Below are 18,293 nucleotides of genomic sequence, written 5' to 3' on the forward strand. Positions count from 1 at the left end.
ACCAAGATGGATCACATAATGTCTGAAAAGCATTTTACATCTTCTAATAGGCAATCACAAATCCAAATGTTAACACACTGACTGCTGCATGCTTTGCTTGGTGCATACAGAGATGTAGGGTCTTTGCATGTGGTAAGGCTTTCGTCTCAATGATTACCTGTGCATTCTGTACAACTATTATGATCTTCTTGGTAGCCCTGTGCTGCATATTTAATGATAATATCAGCTGTGATGAAAACATTAGGATTAAGTCCTGACTTATGTCTGGTGCTATAATTGCTGGTACACACACAGATATGACCATTGCCATTGCCTATGATGTTATGATGCTTATGATGCTTACAATCTCAATTTTGCAAATCCTCTCATGTATTGATTTTATATGATGTTCATAAAATCCTTTTGTGCACGGCACCAACATAGCAATCAAGGAATCAAATGCAACAGTTAGAGTTTCATGTATGCTGCAAAAATTTCCATCTTTGCAAGTAACTTAATGTCATATTCAGTGTGAAAGTCTTTACTCTACTTGTTTACACTGCTAATCAACTTGTTTCCACACTTTTCTTTAATCAAGTGTAATTTCTGTGATTGTAGTGGGCGCCTGGTTTCAGCATATTTATACGCAGAAAAAACTCCTGACACAAGTGAAACTGCATTGAAAACAAGTGGGATTATCTCATCCTACAAGTGGATTTTTTCACTTGTTTGAGATGGACATTTTTGCAGTGTAATTTCTTTTCTTGCTATTGTGGCTGGTTCCACCTGCACTCCCTGGTTACACAAGTTTGATAAAGTCATGCATAAACAGAAACTGACCCATCAATCTGGACTCAAATATACGCACTGAGAGGTAATTAATCTACTCCTTTATGAATCTCACCCATCCCTTTTCTTTTTTTTCTCCTACACTTCCACCTCCAGTGTTGGCCTCCAAGCAGACATACATAAGCTACAGTAACCATGCCATCTAGGACGAACCATGGAAGCTGAGCCAGGGCCTGTCATTGGAGCGAGCACCTGATTCTGGAGAGTACTGGGAACACTGGAGGACTTCCAAGCTGTAACAGCAGAGGGGACTGGGGTGGAAAGATGGGAATTGTCACTCCATACATAGAAAGGATGTCATATTTTTCTTTTTCTAGAGGATCAGGTAAAGGCTTGAATGCCAAACAAAACAAAACAAAACAAAACAAAAAAAAAGAAAAAAAATGTGGATTGCAACAGGGGGATGGGAGACATCAGGAAGATTGGATAGTTAATTTTCCTCTTCCCACCCTTTCTGTGACATGACAGAGGTGTTGAGCCGCCACATTCCCAGATGCAGGCTGAGTAAAACACCTAGAGCCTACAGTATGTTTTCCTTCTGAAGTGTATAGCACACATTTTCAGCACTCGTTGAGGCTGAATCATTTGTCTCATTTCAACATATGGTATACAGGAAAAAAAAAAAAAAAAAAAAAAAAAAAAAACAGTGTTCTGTTCTTGCTCCAGTCAAACAGAGCTGACAACTTGAAACACTATAAGACGATAGTCATTATTTTGGGTTATTACTGGAGTTTAACGCTCCAGTAAAGCTGTACATGCCTTACTACTGTATGTTCAGTATTGCTAAATGGACTAACCATATCTGAAACACCTCAAACAAAAGCAGTGGGTCATCCCAGCTCTTTATTAATGTTTCATAGTCATGATGATGATGATGCCATGTGACATCATCCTGGCCAACCTAGTGTACAGTCCCAGAGCATGCTTGTGGGAGCATCACGTGTACTGTGCTGTGTTGTCAACGTCTATGGAATGCAACATTTGTCATGGTTGTCATTCACAGTGGAGATGTCATTTTGGACCATTACCCACTGGGTTACCCTCTGCTGACTAAAGAATAATCTCAAACACTAAAAGGATCCAAAGTTAAACCAATTGCCATGGAATACCTTGATATTATGCACCCCACAGCACAATTAACAATAAATGTCAGCCAGGACATGGAGACTTGACCATGCATATTTTTAGACATCCCAGATTTATTGGCCCTCATTTATCATGCGCTTGTTAAAGCCACCGCATTTCAAAGCGTTCTGATGATTGTAGGAAACTCTCCGACCGAGCGATGTAAGCTCAAAATCCAACATTAAACAAATAATTCTTCATGCCATGATGGCGTACTCGAATTTGGGATTCCACCAAACGGAATACATGCAAAACAAACACATGGAATCACACAGGCTTATTTGCACACGTTTCGAGATACACTGCCTGATATTTCTCCGTTTTCACAGCAGTGCAACTAGAAAAAATACTTCAGTAAACTCAACGAGTAAGGTTACTGAAAGGTTTGGTTTTTGACAGAATAAAACATCAGCTTATTATGAAACTAAATTTTATTTGTTAGCCTTTGGAATTCTGTAAAGGTAATGTTTGAGGATACATGCTGTACTTGATATTTGAAAATCAAATACATAGAGACTAGAGTTATTTTGTTATCTTAAATTTCTATGAAGATGAAACGACTTTGAGTGAAATATAACCTGTACCTGAAGGTTATCTCTGTGCAAGTAGGTAAAATTTATACATGTAGCTTGATTTTTACAATAACGATGGCACCCTCTCATTTTAAGATCGGATGGGTTGTATGGTTGCTTGATAAATAAGGGCCAGTGCCTTCATTCTGTGCCTCTTCCACTTCATGATCTTACTCCTGCCATTCTGTCCATGGATCCCACATTGTGTTGTGTTGGCTTTGCATCTACAATAGCTTTAATAAGTACTCTGTTCAAGCACAAGGAAGGAAGGACTCGTACAATCTCTTAAGAAGGTACGTAAACTCCATTTCTGTCTCCAGTCTCTAAAGTGATCGTCAAAAAACTGTAACTCCCAAAATTTGTTTAATCGAATCATCTTTGTTATCCTCCGAAATGCAGAATCTGTATGTTGCATGTCAAAGATTCATAACAAGTCATGTGAAGAATCTGAGAGACAGATGTAATGACCAGAAGGAAAACTACTGCAGAGGAGGATTATAAATACCTGACTAACCTTTTGGTTTAATTAATGATTCTCTCAGCTCTCAGCTTCAACAAAAGTCCGAGGTGTTGCCGCAAATGTTGTTTTTCCTCATCATTTGATAAAGTATTTTGTGGGATTGTTTGTGTTTGTGAATATGATGATTTACCGCTTTTTCTTTTTTCTTTTTTTTTGCCACAACTCCCCCCCCCCCTCCCTTTTTTTTTTTTTTTATTTTCCCCAACACTTTGTCTGTGTTGCAAAATATAGTATGTAAGTGCTGACTGAAATTACATGGCAAGTTAATGTGTGTTATTAAAAATGGATTGATCATGTCTGCTTTATGTACCGACCTATTTTAAAAAAGAAAGATAAAAAAAGAGAATTACAGTGCCTGGATATTTATGAATTATCTATAGAAGACATAAAAATGTGTAGAGCATGTTCATTTTTATACAAGATATTTCTAATAAAAGATTGTTTTGCTAATAAAGTCTTGCCACCTCTTATTGTGGAGCATATATGTTTCATCCCACCACTGTTATACAGTAACAAAATATATATTTTATTTTCAAGGGCAACACACAAACACTTTTTCAAACCACAAACAAATGTCACGCATACAAGACAGAAATAATGCTCTTGGGGAGAGCATTTATTCAAGACGTCAACACACAAGAAAAATAATATTCAGATTTTTGTCATAATACATATGCATACCATATGACTGTGTTGTAAAAGCTGAACGGATTTTTTTTTTTTTTTTTTTTTTGAGTGTTGATACATCAAGATGTCAAGAAACTTATAACACCCTTTTACATTTCAGCACGGGTTGGTTCAAATGTAAGCCAAAAGTAATCCTTGTCCTTGTTGCCGCTGTGGCTCTGAAGGGAAAAGCCAAATTCGGCTTCTGTTATGTGAGCCCACCTAGAGATAAACTCCTTGGTGGTGGAAACGATTTCATCAATCAACATGATTTAGAGAGATTGGAAAGCCGCATTCAGATCACGCACAGCGTCTCACACAGGGGTGTCCTGGAGCTAAGACTTGTACTTTTACATCGCAGGAACGGATCGGGATATTCCATCTCGCCAGTTTCACTGCTGAATCATAAAAGTCATGTGATTTTGCCAGAGGAGATGCTGTCAGGCGGCTTGGCGAGATGAATGGATCTTTGAATCTGCCAGAGGTACAAAAATGAAAAAGCAACATGGTGACGGTCTCGAGGCCAAACTTGGGCCATGGCGTTATGCAGGTCAATGTGCGCCTGTATTATTGTTTTGCCGACTGTCTGGTGCCTGTGATGAAACATGAACACAAGTCAAACTGTGCTCCACTGGTAATGAGGGGAGACACAACCTTAAACATGGTGGATCAATACAGTCGGCCAAACAACGCCTGTAAGCCTTGCACAAATTGAGGAGATATCATTCCATCTATAAAAGCTGACAGACTTATGAGATACTCCAAATGAAAAGTGGAGCTAGTGAAACTATCTCTCTGTAGAGGATTTATCGCAGGATTCAGACAGTCAGCCACCCCACTGATCAATGGCCGTGCGGTGTCTTTCAGCTTGTGATGTAAGTGCTTTTGTCTCTGGCGCTGAAAATAAAATTATAAACAGCGGGGAAATTATCAACCACATGACATCCCTGCCCCTAACAATTAGGAAAACAGTGGCAGCTGTGTAGTCTCTGTTTCTTTCTGACATCTGGAAGTGCACATTTCTCAAGCCCTGCATAAAAAAAGCCTCCCTCCCCTGCCCTGCCGCTTTTGGTTGCATAACGTCTCATTCCACCGGAAAAAACCTTCCGACTTTTCCCCATAAACTGAGTCTCTCAGTTAACGATGAAAGCTGAAGATCATAATCATTAAAAGCTGTTGTCACATTGATTTATTATTGAAGATTCCAGCTGTAAATGAGACTGAGCCTTGTGATTCAGATTTGTTACAGCCTTTTCATACTGTACACTAACAAACTATTTCCTGTCTTGCATTTGCCCTGTGTCCGGCGCAGTTTAATTTGATTTACATGTAAAAATAAATACATAGTAATGATATTGGAAGCCACTGCAGGAGGACAGATACATCATTTAAAGTTAGCCATCTCATTCCAGCTAGGGCAGAAGCATTCTTTTCTAAATCTAATGGTTGCATTGCTTCATCGTATGCTGCTTCCATTGAACTAGGTTTAAAAAAAAAAAAAGAAAGAATTGCAATTATGAAGCAAAATGTCCTCTGCCGGCTATTAGCGTGGGGCTAAAATGGTAATAGTATGATGACAAATAAAGTCTTCCTAGTGGTAAGACAGACAATAGAGTGAAAAACCAGGCTGGCTACACTTAAACTGAAATGGCAGTCACACAGAATGCTTATGCTAAAGCACTCAGCTAAGAGGTGTTTCAGTCACTTAACATTATTTCTCATTTTGGCCTGAAAGGTGCCCTATCATCATGATGCATTTTTTATTTAGGAAATAGCATTTAATATAATCCCTGGCCTTTCTCTTCAAATTTCATCAGAGGTATTTCATGCTTTAAATTTTCACTTTAAGACTATATCATCCTCCCCCTATTGGTGACCGCAGCTATACCTACAGTAAGGCAAGAGAAACTACTAACTGGTGGTTTACTGAGAAAAAAACAGAGACAAAAGGTTAGAGGTCATTCGATGGTACACAAAAGAAACAGTCTTGTTGTAAATGGTTTTATTATCTGATCATTAGGTTTCACTACAAGCCACCAGTGGATTGTCTCTGACCCTCTGACCCGCCCAGCTAATATCCGTCTTACCGTTTGAACAGTAAAGTTTGAGTTTCTGAATTGGGATTTCTTGTTCATTTTTTTTTCACAGATGGTTAGCCCATCATGCACTGTTCTTCCTATAATTTCCTGCAAATTACCATGAGAACACCTTCACATCTCCTGAATGTGTCAACGTTAACCGTAATATTACCACGTCTACATTCCCGTTGTGCAAATTAATAAATACTGTTTATGAGATCATTTTGAGGAATATGTGCTGAGAATAATAAGGCTCCCTTTGTGTGAAATATCACTTTAATATTTCCTCTCTGGTGCGCCAACCGGTGAGACAGAGTTTTGAATTTGTTCCCTGGAGGAAAGCAGCAAGCATAGTGGAGGTGTTTGTTTCTATCAGACCACAGCGGAAGACACTTCCTAGATATTGGGGCTGTGTTGAGTATAGACTGAATTTACCCTGGCTGGACTGAGATGCATCATAAAAGACAGTGTGCTGAATGAAAGTGGTCAAACACTCTTTTGGTTGTCCCCACAGCTGTGGAGCCAATGTTCATTTAATCCTTATCTCTGGGCACGCGTGTCTCCCTCTGTGTGACTGATGTTGTTTCTGCCATAAAACAACTAGCTCTGCTTACTGATAGGGGTTCAATGTGAGTGATGGAGCTCCAATGGGACTGGACGCAACCTCCAGTGATACAGAGTGAACAAAACTAGGCCTAAACTACCTTTTTTATGTAGAAAGTCCAAGAGCACACAAAAGATGAACAACATATGTATCCCCCATTGTAACAATAAGGGATTCATTCTCTCTCCTTAGATATAGCATGCAGCTATTCTCAGATAGTCTTTAGTATGGACAGATTTGGCTCCTAATATAAGTTATTGCTGTTTTATAATTGTAATCAGTTTTATGTGGTAATTAGACAGCCAAGGCATTATTATTTCTTGTTTAAAATATTCGGAATACCATTGTCACATTGCGTATAGTCCAGTGTAACCCATTTACAAACTTCTTACAGAAGTAGAAATAGAGAATAGAGAACAGACTGAAAGTGGAAAAAAAAAATGTCTAACGCAATAGATCATAATGAAACCCTACAGGCTGTTTTGCGGCCCATTACTGCAAGCCTCTAGGAGGAATTTCATTTGTACTGCCTCCTTCACTACTCACAAAAAAAAAAAAAAAAAAATGCAGCCATTATCAAATAATCTTACTCTAGTTTCCTCTCAAGGAATGATTTGCTGTCTCTTTCTTCAGTCAGAATTACAAGCTGCTGATGGAAAAGTGGTGATGCACTGAAAGAAAGTGCAACAAAATCTCAAAAGTTTTAGGCCGAATATATTAAGTGTAGAGTAAGAGTAAAGGAAATACCACTATAAGGCCGCCATAGTGAAGAACTGTGGTGGCTCAGGATTGTGGTGCATTCCTTGGCACAAAATCAATCCTGTCATTCCTAAATGCAGCAGCAAACCATAAGCAACAGTTTTCAAAGTTTTCCAATGGCCCCACTTGCACTCAAAGTGTCATACTATCCCAAACATGGTCATATTTTGGAGGATCAACACGGATGTTTTTTCAATGTGTCACTAAAGAAAATCTGAAATATTTAGGTTTTCTATTGTAGTGGTGAAATTAAGGCATCCATGCTGCTCCTATTTCACATCTCATATGTGCAGTGAACCACAGAAATGTCAAACAAGTAAACATGTCTCCTTTACAAATCACGCAGGCACCCCTCAGGCCAGTCAGTTAAAGCATATATCATCTGTCCAAGTTTCAGCAGAATCAGACTGGTGGTCTGCGAGTTATGGCCTTTCAAAAAATTTAAATTTTGACCTTTAATTACAACGTCACCATGAGACCAGTTTGTGTATATTTTTGCCTGGACCGCATAACAGTGGGGCCAGCCCGACAAACACGAATGTCCCTAGGTCACCGACTGAGTGATGAAGTTCCACCATTGGTCAGCCGAGTGTTGAAATTTCTCCACTGGCCGTTGCTCTTCCAGAATGAATGAGCGCGAACAGTTTTCTATTATGTCCTCAGGGGTGTTTACAGTGCTTCTACTCATCGACTGCAGCTCATTCCAAATTTAACACACACTAAGAATGCATGAAGAATATTTTGCTGGACTTGGATTCTACTGAAGATTAAAGACTTCTGAATTCATTGACCGGGCCATTTTGTCTGTCTCTCCAAGGTAAGTGAAATACTTTATTAGTATGTTCCACATTTACCAGAAATGTAATGTGAAGTTAATGTTACACAGCTGTGCTTGGAAATGTCAGTGATTAACTACCCTTAAGTTCAAGGCCTTATTGAAACGGGGTTACGGGGAATATAAATTCATGGCTGTAGTTATGATTTCACTGAGTTCCAGACCTTGGTAATTATTTTATATAAAAATAAAGCAGCCCTATTACCTGTATAGCTAATTGGGGTTTGAAACCTGTTGTTCATTACAGCCGCTGTTCACAGAACCGAGGTAGGTGCACCACTACTGCAGTAATTACGGTAGCCTACACGAATCATAGATTTGTACGATAATCAGTTCCTCATGGTTTTCAGTTCCTGGTTTTCAGTTCAATTCAGCTCAATCAAAAGGACTTTATTGGTATTGGAGCATTTACATTGCCAAGTGTGCAATTAAAACATACATACACGGTCCAGCCATATACTGGGTTTTGACCTAGTCTTGTTTTAAGAAACAGCACAGGCAGCACAGAAAAAGGCTGTAAATATGGTTTCATGCTGATTGGCTTCAACAGATCTACCTGAACAGGGCATGCATGAAGGTGTATAGGCCTTAATTGGGTCATGTGTGCAAGAGTAGAGCTGAAACAAAAATCTGCAGGACAGGGGGATCTTGAGGACTGGGTTGAGGACCACTGGGCTACACCATGTAAACACAATGAAATTCACCATGCACATTAAAGTACCTGCAGTTTTTGTGGCTTAAAAACACAACCACAGTCTTCAGTCAGTGTTGTGCCACCACTGGATTTCATCAGCTCAGCTCCTGCAAATGCAACCTACTATCTGCAGAGATAAAGCTTTTATTGACAGAGTTTTGTTTATTTATTCCTGTCTCCAGACTTAATGACTGGTATTTGCCTACATTATGCAAGTTAATTAACAGATTTTGTTTTTAAATGTACTTTAATGAGCATAAAATATCTTCAAATTCAAATGTAGTTTTGTTGCTTTTAGGGCCTTTTTTTAACCAGCTCCTTACAAGAATGAGTCAAAGTGACAAGTATATTCAGTATTTGTTAATATTTTGGAATAAAAATTATTTGTTTTCTCCACAGAATGAGAAGACACCTAGTCAGTTACATTCTCCGGCATGGAGATTTCCTCAGATTTACGGGCAATATGACCGTCAACATAACATATCCACATATGTTTAATTGCTGTCACATAATTGGTCTGTTATTTTGGACATGTACTTTTAGCCCAGGTATGGCCTTTAGAAAACAGAGGTTGGTTTCAGTGGACAGGAATATTTTGAAGCAACAGCACCCATGCCTCTCTTCAACACATGCCTCAAAAGCACAGCCCTAATTAAATTGGTGATGTTGTGTACATGCATGCTCTTTCCAGTAAAATGGAGATGCTGTAAAATGGTGCACCATGGTGCTGTAAGGTTTATTGCAGGTGCCAGGTGACTCACTCATGATTGAACTTTATGATAAGGTGCAGCGGACCTAGGAGACTGGGATACTAGAACATGTTTGTACATATACAGTATATTTTGGTGAAATGCAGTTCATGGGCTGCTTCCATCATAAACTATGTGTGCCATGACATCCTCAATCTTAAAATAAAACTGAATTCAGACAACATGTCTCTTATCATGCGCCTTCCCTATAGAGTGAACTCTGAGACAAGAGCAGACGATGTCCCTCCATGGGTTTACAGATTTGATCTCTACCAGGTTCACTTGTTTTTAATAATGCAATGTCTTGTTTGTGTCCTGACTTGGAACAATTGTTTACCTTGGGATGATGTGCGGCTGAAAATAATGTTCCAAGGGCTTGTCTTTTCAGACACCATCATTTCACCCTGTGCTTTCAGATGGATCCTTGGGTCCAGGGAGTTCGTTACAGCGCCTTCATTGCCATGGTCACCTACCACTTCAATATCCTTCCAGCACAGCGCCCACAATTTTGCCCATTTTACATCATATTTGCAAATCAGCAAAGGCATGAGCAAGAATTTGACTGGTGTCAAGAGATCGCGCATTAATTCCATATGAACATCTTGGAGAAATGCGATGTTTTATTTAACATAAATGAATACATAAACAGTTCAGCCATCTGCTATTTTTATTTGGCCAGTTGGACAGCATACAATTAAGTTACTTAGTGTATCTGAACTCTTTCCCAGCTCTAGTGATAGAATGATTACAGATGATGAATATCAGGATACAAGAAAGCTCACATCAAGTTGTGTCCCCTATCTAGTAGATGCAGTTACACAATACTGTGGAACATGGCGTTAAAATGCATAAACCTTCAGATCTGGTCAGATATGTGGTACCTGATACAGTATCACATTTTGGGGAAAAAAAATGAATCTGAATCTGTATATTTTTTTATACATTAGAACATGGAGCAAACATGCATCATCTGTCCATGTGTCTTCAAAATCAAAGCAGGGATGTCTGAAATACCATTTTTGTGTTAATTATCTCGCCAGTGTGTTAGAGACTTACGAGTTTGACAATACTATGTTCCCTCCCACAGCTAGCTACTGTAAATAAGCAAAAAAGATTTAGTTTTAAAACACAGGTAACCTCTACCTCAGTGAGGCATCAGCACATAGCCTGGTGCTAATCTAATCCCAAAATGGACTAAGGGCTAGACTGAGAGTTGTCTTTATTGACTAACAGCAGCAGTAGAAGGAAACACAAACCATTAAAAGTCTGATAACTGAAGTCGGATGGTAGCTGACAGACTACAAAGTAGGAGCCTCAAACAGCTAGTTTTTTAATGCATGTTCCAAGTGCCCTCACCACCCACCAAGCAGCACTTGCTCATTTTGTGTGTTTTTTAAAATGTTTGTGTATACTTGTGTATAGTCAAGATGACATGCAGTATTTCAGCAATACACACTATATTATGCATTCATTATGCAGGTGTAAGAGCTTTCCACTGTCATGATTAGTCCTGGCATGTGGAAGAGTTTATGGGCAAGCTCCATCTAACAATTAGACGAAAAAAAAAGAAAAAAAAAAAAATTTGCATGCATTCACACACAGAACCTTCACTTGACCTCCATGGCAAATTTCGGGGGGGAGGGTTACTTGGTGGGGGCCGTTTGTTTGAGTCTGTTTTTTAAGCCAATTTAGTCCTACATCCCAATGCACATTTTCACAATTCTATCAAGACACTTGCTTGTATCGATATCAGCTGAAGATTTTTGTCCCCCATGCTTTTCCCTGCTGAAGACAAGCCTTTTTTCTGAATCACTCCAAGCTTTTCACTGTTTTCCACGGAGCGATGTGCAATGTTCTTGTAACATGAGCGAAAACTATCCTTTGCACGGGGTGCCTCGGAAAACCAAAACACTCCCACCCTCACCCTCACCCTCTCTCTCTCCCTCACTATCAAGAAGCACCAAGCGCAGGGCTCACACTGGTTTTAAAAGCAATTTAACTTGTTTACAACAGTTACAGGTCTGCAATACTAGATAGCCTACACATCTTTCTTTCTTTTTTCTTACCCAGTCTAGCCACAGATTTTTTTTTTTTTTCCTCGGCTGTTCTTGTTTTCCTCTGAAAAATTAAGATGAATATATTGTTTGGTATTGGCGCCTTCTGATTGGTTGTTCCTCCAGGGAAAACTAATGATAATGAATGATAATGATAATCCACCTGACCTGTTACATCAATTCTGCTATTTGGCGTTCAGTGACATGCTTTTTAATGATATATCACAGACTAATAATCAACATTCATATTCAAGGAAGAGAATCAGCCTACAGCATTTTAATTGATGGGAAGTGGTAAGGGACCTGGTTAGTCCATAGGGGGGTGCTGGCCCAGAAAAGGTTGAAAACCACTGGTATAGGTTAATCTTCCCCAATGAGAAAGGAATTCATAAATTCTTGAATTATGAAAGGGGGACATGGCAAAATTGGCCATGTGAATCTGTTTAGGAGTTATGTGAACCAACTGACTAACCAACCACCCAGCAGAGCAAGCTATAGAGCTGCTGGTAAAAACAGGTAAAAAGAAAAAAAAAAAAAAAAAAAAAAAAAAAAAAAGGTAACACTAAACTGGACTGATTATTGAAATTCAAATGGGTACATCTCTACTACAAGTAATTCAAATCCCCCAGGCAGAAATCCATTATGGATAACAGCAGCCTTTTCCTGGACCTCAAATAAACTTAACAAACTACAAGGCAGCATAATGGAACCTTATAGAGGAAAGATGAGTGTTCCATCAGCAAGACTCCTTAAAAAAAAAAAAAAAGCAGAGAAGCACACACCCAACAAGTCTGAACAACCAGGAATCAAAAGCCTGTCTTCCAAGGTTGAAATTACATCAATAATAGAATTGTGATAACGCAATCTGCGATCTTAAAGTAATAAAATCGGCCTTTACTATGCACATGTTTTCAAGATGAATGTGGCTGCAATATATGTGCTGTAATTTCCACTGCTGTGGTTTTGTGGTTCACTTTCAACATTGCCATTGGAAAAGAGTGATGTAACTGGTAATAACATCAAAATGCAGGCAGACTGTTGAGGAGAGGTTTGAATTTTGTTTACCACACAGGGATTGCTGTTGGCGCGAGCAAAAGCGATACGGCACCATCTTTATACAATGTAAAATAGCTGTTGTCATTCATAATTATTCATAAAGGGTACACGTGTACTCTGTAACAAATCACACACTGTCCCAAATCACATTCCGGCACAGTATGTAATGTCATGTTACAGGACGAGGCACAGAATAATGTGTGCATTACAATCACTCCTTACACAATAATGGTAGCATACCAGCACTGACAGGATGAGTTAATGCAGCCGCAACAGGGAGGGATTCCTCATTCATCTCCAGATATGTTTACGCGCTTGCGCTTATGTCTGTGTGTGGGTGAAGGTATATATATATGTGTATGAAAGATGTTTGTACGTGCACACAAACACACACAAGAAACCCAGTTTTGAACCACCCTGTGGAGTTTTCATTTGCAGATTTGTAGTAGTCCGTCGTCTATGGGGAGATGTCAATCAGATGTGTACATGCCCTGCCAGGAATTCAGCAAATTTCTAGTAGCTATTTTTATCCATCTTCACAGCTGTTTGTGCTGCCTTTTTGCTGCTGTCCGTCCTGCCTCACTGACTTGCACATCATTTGGTACCTGAATCATTCACTACACACTAAGAATATGATGCGACCATGAGTGGGTTTGTCATCAGTTCATTGCCAAGCTTTTTTCAAACCCACAGAACTTTATTTTATCTTTTGATGGAGATCCCACACTTTCCAAAGATACCAAAGATGCCCTGCTGAATTACAGGGTAATGTGTTCAAAATGATGCACAAGACATCTAGAGATTATTGATCATTAATATTGCTGTAATGGTGCAGCCATCAGCATCTTGGGTTTGAACATTTCATGCAAGTGGAATGTAGCTTAAATGAGGCATGGCAACCACCAGATACAGAATATATGAAAATGACAACTCAAAAAACTTTTTTTTCTTTTCATTTCACTCACCAGCTAAATATAGATGTGTTTTAATCTGTTTGGTAAATTTATCCAAACATTGATTGAAAAATTTTCTCTGGGTCCTATTATTATTATTATTATTATTATTATTATTATTATTATTCCTCACTTAGTTTTAAAAAGTGTGCATTCATATATTAATTTCAGTGAGACAGGCATTGAGTATGCAGTCCAACAGAGATGTGCAATTGTGTATCATCAGCATAAAAATGACAAATTGATAGTTAATGATGGTTAAGTTTCTCCCTTGAGGAACATCATAGTCCATACCATGGGTCTCTGACACATAAGCACTGAGGCTGACAAAAACTGTTTATCAGTTAAGTAAGCATGAAACCAAGGTAAAACACAGCCAAAGACACCTATCCATTTCTCAAGTCTGTCAATTAAAATTTTGTGGTTGATCATTTCAAATGTCACACTGAAGTCTAAGAGAAGGACAGCCACATTGTTTGCATCACAATTATTCTCAGGTCATTTACAACTTTCAGTAGGGCTGTCTCAGTGCTGTGGTTTGTTCGGTAAGCAGGGTGGAGCTTTTCTAAAATTCAGTTTCTGGTTAAATGAGCATGCAAATAATTCAAAACTATTTTCTCTTAAAGTTTACCAAGGAAACATAGATTAGAAATGAGTCTGGAATTATTTATCTCTAGTGGATTAAGGTAGATTAACTATCTTAATCCACTCGATACACTTCATGCACACACCATTTTTAATTTATGCCATTTAGGATTGTAAATTTTTTTCTACACATGAAACTCAAACTTTGTTTATTTAATAATTGATTAATGGCTGTCATTTTTAAGAATGAAGTCCACATCAACAGCAGGAGACTAACAGTAAGCATTTGAAGCATTCAGCCAATCCCCAGCACTAAGCAGAGCACCATGTCCTACATTACATCTAGGGGGTAACTGAAATAATAAACAAAATAGGTGAACTACCCCTTTAAGGGAAAATCAGAGTTTACGGGGTTAAATCTGACCAGCCACTATGCATTTAAGACTCATCTGTGGATGCATATACAGATGTACGTGGACACACATGTTGCCTGTCTTTGTGAAATTATGCATGCGTGTGTATGCTCCCACTTTGGTGATGCTGTTACAGCTCATGATTTAGGACTGTCAAGACCCCATGCCATTGCTCTTCTCATACACCAGATTCCCTGCTCATTGCTCCGCTCCAGCTGCCCCACACTAGGTATTTACGTGTTCAGTTAGCTGTGCTGCTGAAGGGGCTGGCCCATATGTCTCTCTGAACCCTCTGAATAATTTAGCCCAACAGCCATTCCTATAAAAACCCCATCTATATTAATGAGCAGCCTCCAAGCGTTTGGATCACTGCATAGAGGTTCTGGTCTCTCCATCATGGTTGAGGTGTCAAAGAAGGCACACCCTCAGCCAGACAATTTCAAGCAGTAGATACAGTGTGAAAAACGGGTCTGTTCAAATCTCAAATCAGACCTTTTCTCATTCATCAGCAAGGCACTTTGCTTTCATTTGATGTCGCTCCCCAGCCCAGCCCAGCCATTGTGTGGCAGCCATTTTGTATCCTTCAATGAAAGCATTTGGTTTGATTCAGATGCTGAATGGTGCAAGTGAGAGCAACCCATGTGGAAATGAGGTTTATTGCCAACTCTGAAAAAAAAAAAAAAAAAAAAAAAAAAACTTTGAATAGCAATCTGTGCAGTGACACACAAGCAATTTAACAATGCTTTACCTGAAACGACTGATTTTCAAAAATTTGCATATAAAGTCACCATTACATACAGTATTTTTTTTTTTTTTTTTTCAAAGCATTTCACATATAGTAGCTGGATGCCTCAAGTGGTTCAAGAATTAGCACAGAAACTGTTGGGTTCTACAATATCGTGCTCTTGAGGGTGCTGATTGTCATTCAAAATAGATAACAAAGGTGGCTATAATGCTTTCCTCCGGAGCCGTAGAATAACTCAAATACTCCTAATGTGTTCATTTCCAATGCAATGATAGATTTAAAGTTACCCAACTTAAAATGCAAATATTTGACTCAATAATTAATAATTAAAACAAAATAATATATTTACTCCAAATATTGACAAATATGTTCCACACCCACATTTTTTTTAATTACATGGCAGTTCCTGAGGTCTGGAACTGCTCTCATTCCAGGGGTAGACCGGTCGACAGGTTCTCGATGCCTTCACTTCAGAGAAGTAAACCAACACGGCATCGGCTGTGAAGACTTGTGATGTTACTGACAGCAAGCTAAATTTGAAGATTTCTTATTTTCTCCAGAAATGTTACAGCATCAATAAAATTGAAAAAATGAACAATTAGCCAGTCTAAAAGCTGCAGTTGTTGGAGCGGTGCCTGATTATTCAGTTAACATATTATGATCGGTTTAATGCCAACCAGTGGTCTTGGCCTATAGGTAGGACAAGCACTGACTGTGGTAAATCATCCCTGATAGAGACATGGCCAGGTCCCATTGAATTACAGCGTGATTCATGGGGTCTGGAAGCTGAGGTAACAGCCTGATAGAATTACAATCTGAGAGTAACTGAGTTACTGGAAAAGTGACTGTAATGGAAATATTCATTTCTGGGGTACTATGTTGAGTAATTTTCATAAGTCATAACACAAATTGGGCAATGACACACAGTAAATATATCATCTCTGGCCTCCTTTGATATTTTGATTATGAATCTCATATTACCTCAGATTACAGCATCTCTGTCATGTATTCTTAAGTTAAATTATAATTTATAATCATCACAAAATGTCACACAACCTCAAGCTGTTATCAAGGTATCTGTCACCATGATGAAAGTTAAAGGTTTGTGATGAAACATAATGACTTAAAAGAACAAATGCTGTTTTTTTCTTTTTTCTTTTTTTTCCCAGGATGCCATCGTTACGGTTCAACAGCTGTCAAGAAGGGAACTCCGTCAGTCAGCTGGCTGTCAAACGCTTCATTCTACACCTGTCCACTGTCAAAATCCAATACAGTTTACAACACCTGAGAAAATCATTTTCTACAAATGCCGCCCGATTACAGAGCAGTATCTACTCACCAAAGGTAATTATAGTAATTATGAGCCCCTTAGCTGCACATTTTCAAACAACTCCCACCATCCTCTTGTTTACCTGCCTCTGACTACTTGCAGGGTTCCTACACACTTTTACAGACAGTGTAGGTATCCTGTGCTTATGTCAGCACTAAAGGGTTTAAAGGTAAAAATACATATTAGACCGGATATTTTGATTCCATTTTGTAACGCTTTCAGACATTGAATATTATTGATATTTGTAATTTTAATATGTTTTACTAGCTGTAGCATGCAAAACAACATCCTATGGGACTGCACAAAATCTGTATGTGTTCATCACATGTTGCTGAATTTGTTTATTTGTTGAACTGACTATATAAGGTCCATGGCGAACACGGGATGACCAACTGTGCTTGCACATCCAACAAGTGTTTCCGTGACTGTTTTTTCTGATATCAGAGACATGGCTGCTGCCATCTATTACTGGACTTGGCTATTCAACTAGCAGAATGCACGATGCTTTCTATTCTCCCCTGCACCGAAAGGACTGAGCCCTAATTTCGTTGCATTATTATACGTATATGATTGTGCAATGACAATAAAAAATCTATCTATCTATCTATCTATCTATCTATCTATCTATCTATAACCTTAGTAGAACTGCCAGGTTGTGGTAGACTTTGGGCTGCTCACAAAAATGATGATAACATAAGAATCAATACTGGACAGCCAAGTGAGCCTGCAGTGCTGCCAGTAGCATCTGTGACTTGTAAGCTTGACATCTTGAGGCAAAGAAGTCCTTTCGGTGTGCTTGCCTCTGTTTGGTCATGGTCCAGTGACACAGAGTCAGCTGTATGCAGCTCTAAAATGTACTTACACGGCCTTTTTGTTCAATGTTCAGTTTGGATGGTTTCTGAGAGCTGATATTCAGATTCAGATTCTTTTTTTTTTACTGCCTCTGTAGAGGAAATTTGCTCTCACAGTGCTTACACAAGAATGAAGGAAGTTATGTGCTCATGATTAACAATCATGTACCTGCTTATATTTATAACTGCTTTTATTTCATATACATGCGTATTCGATTTGCACATTTTTCTGTAAGAGCTTCTGCCAGTGATGATCTCACTGTATCTGACACAAAGGCCTCGTTTTGTGGTCCGCAACAGTCCACCATTCAGAATTTAACTAATCCAAATGATATGAGATGATATGTATCCAGCTGGTGTAAAAAAAGGGGATTTTCCCCACATTCATTGAATTAGCCTACACTAGCGACTTTGACATTGTTGATGCATTGCTTGTTCCATATTGCAGTATTGATGTGCAAAGAAAGACTATTTCAACTCTACTTTATGAAAGTAACACTCAAAACAAGGTATAAACAAACAAGAACATCACAGCAACACAAGTCTGTTATAGTGTGCCCAGGCTATTTAAGGCAGTGGCAGCTGAGGGCACAAAATACAGATAACCACTAAAGTGGTTATCTGTATCTGCGGCCAGAGGGGAGGAGGGTGAAGCATGGGTTGAGGGGTGGTGGGGGTCGTGTGCTACGGTCGGTGCTCTGCGAGTGCTGGCAGTGTCAATGAGGGCTGGAGGTCTGGGATTGAGGAGACCAGTTATTTTAGAAAATATATTAGTGATTTTCAGAGGCTTGTTTTAGGTGGCACAGCACAGGAGGATGGGTTCGAGACCACTTTCACACAGAAGGGACAGGAGGTGAGGTTTGAAGGAGAGAGCCA

General features: G+C 39.0%; 1 protein-coding gene across 1 annotated transcript in view; it reads left to right on the plus strand.

Moving 5' to 3' along the window:
• LOC115361882 (metabotropic glutamate receptor 4-like) overlaps positions 1–977 on the plus strand; it is a 68,981-nt gene extending 68,004 nt beyond the window's left edge. The window contains exon 10 of the mRNA XM_030055576.1: positions 925–977. The gene's annotated coding sequence lies outside the window, so the exon portion shown is untranslated. The remainder of the gene's footprint in view (positions 1–924) is intronic.
• Positions 978–18,293: the final 17,316 nt, after the last annotated feature.

The sequence above is a fragment of the Myripristis murdjan genome, chromosome 7, assembly GCF_902150065.1.
Source record: "Myripristis murdjan chromosome 7, fMyrMur1.1, whole genome shotgun sequence".
Classification (NCBI taxonomy): domain Eukaryota; kingdom Metazoa; phylum Chordata; class Actinopteri; order Holocentriformes; family Holocentridae; genus Myripristis; species Myripristis murdjan.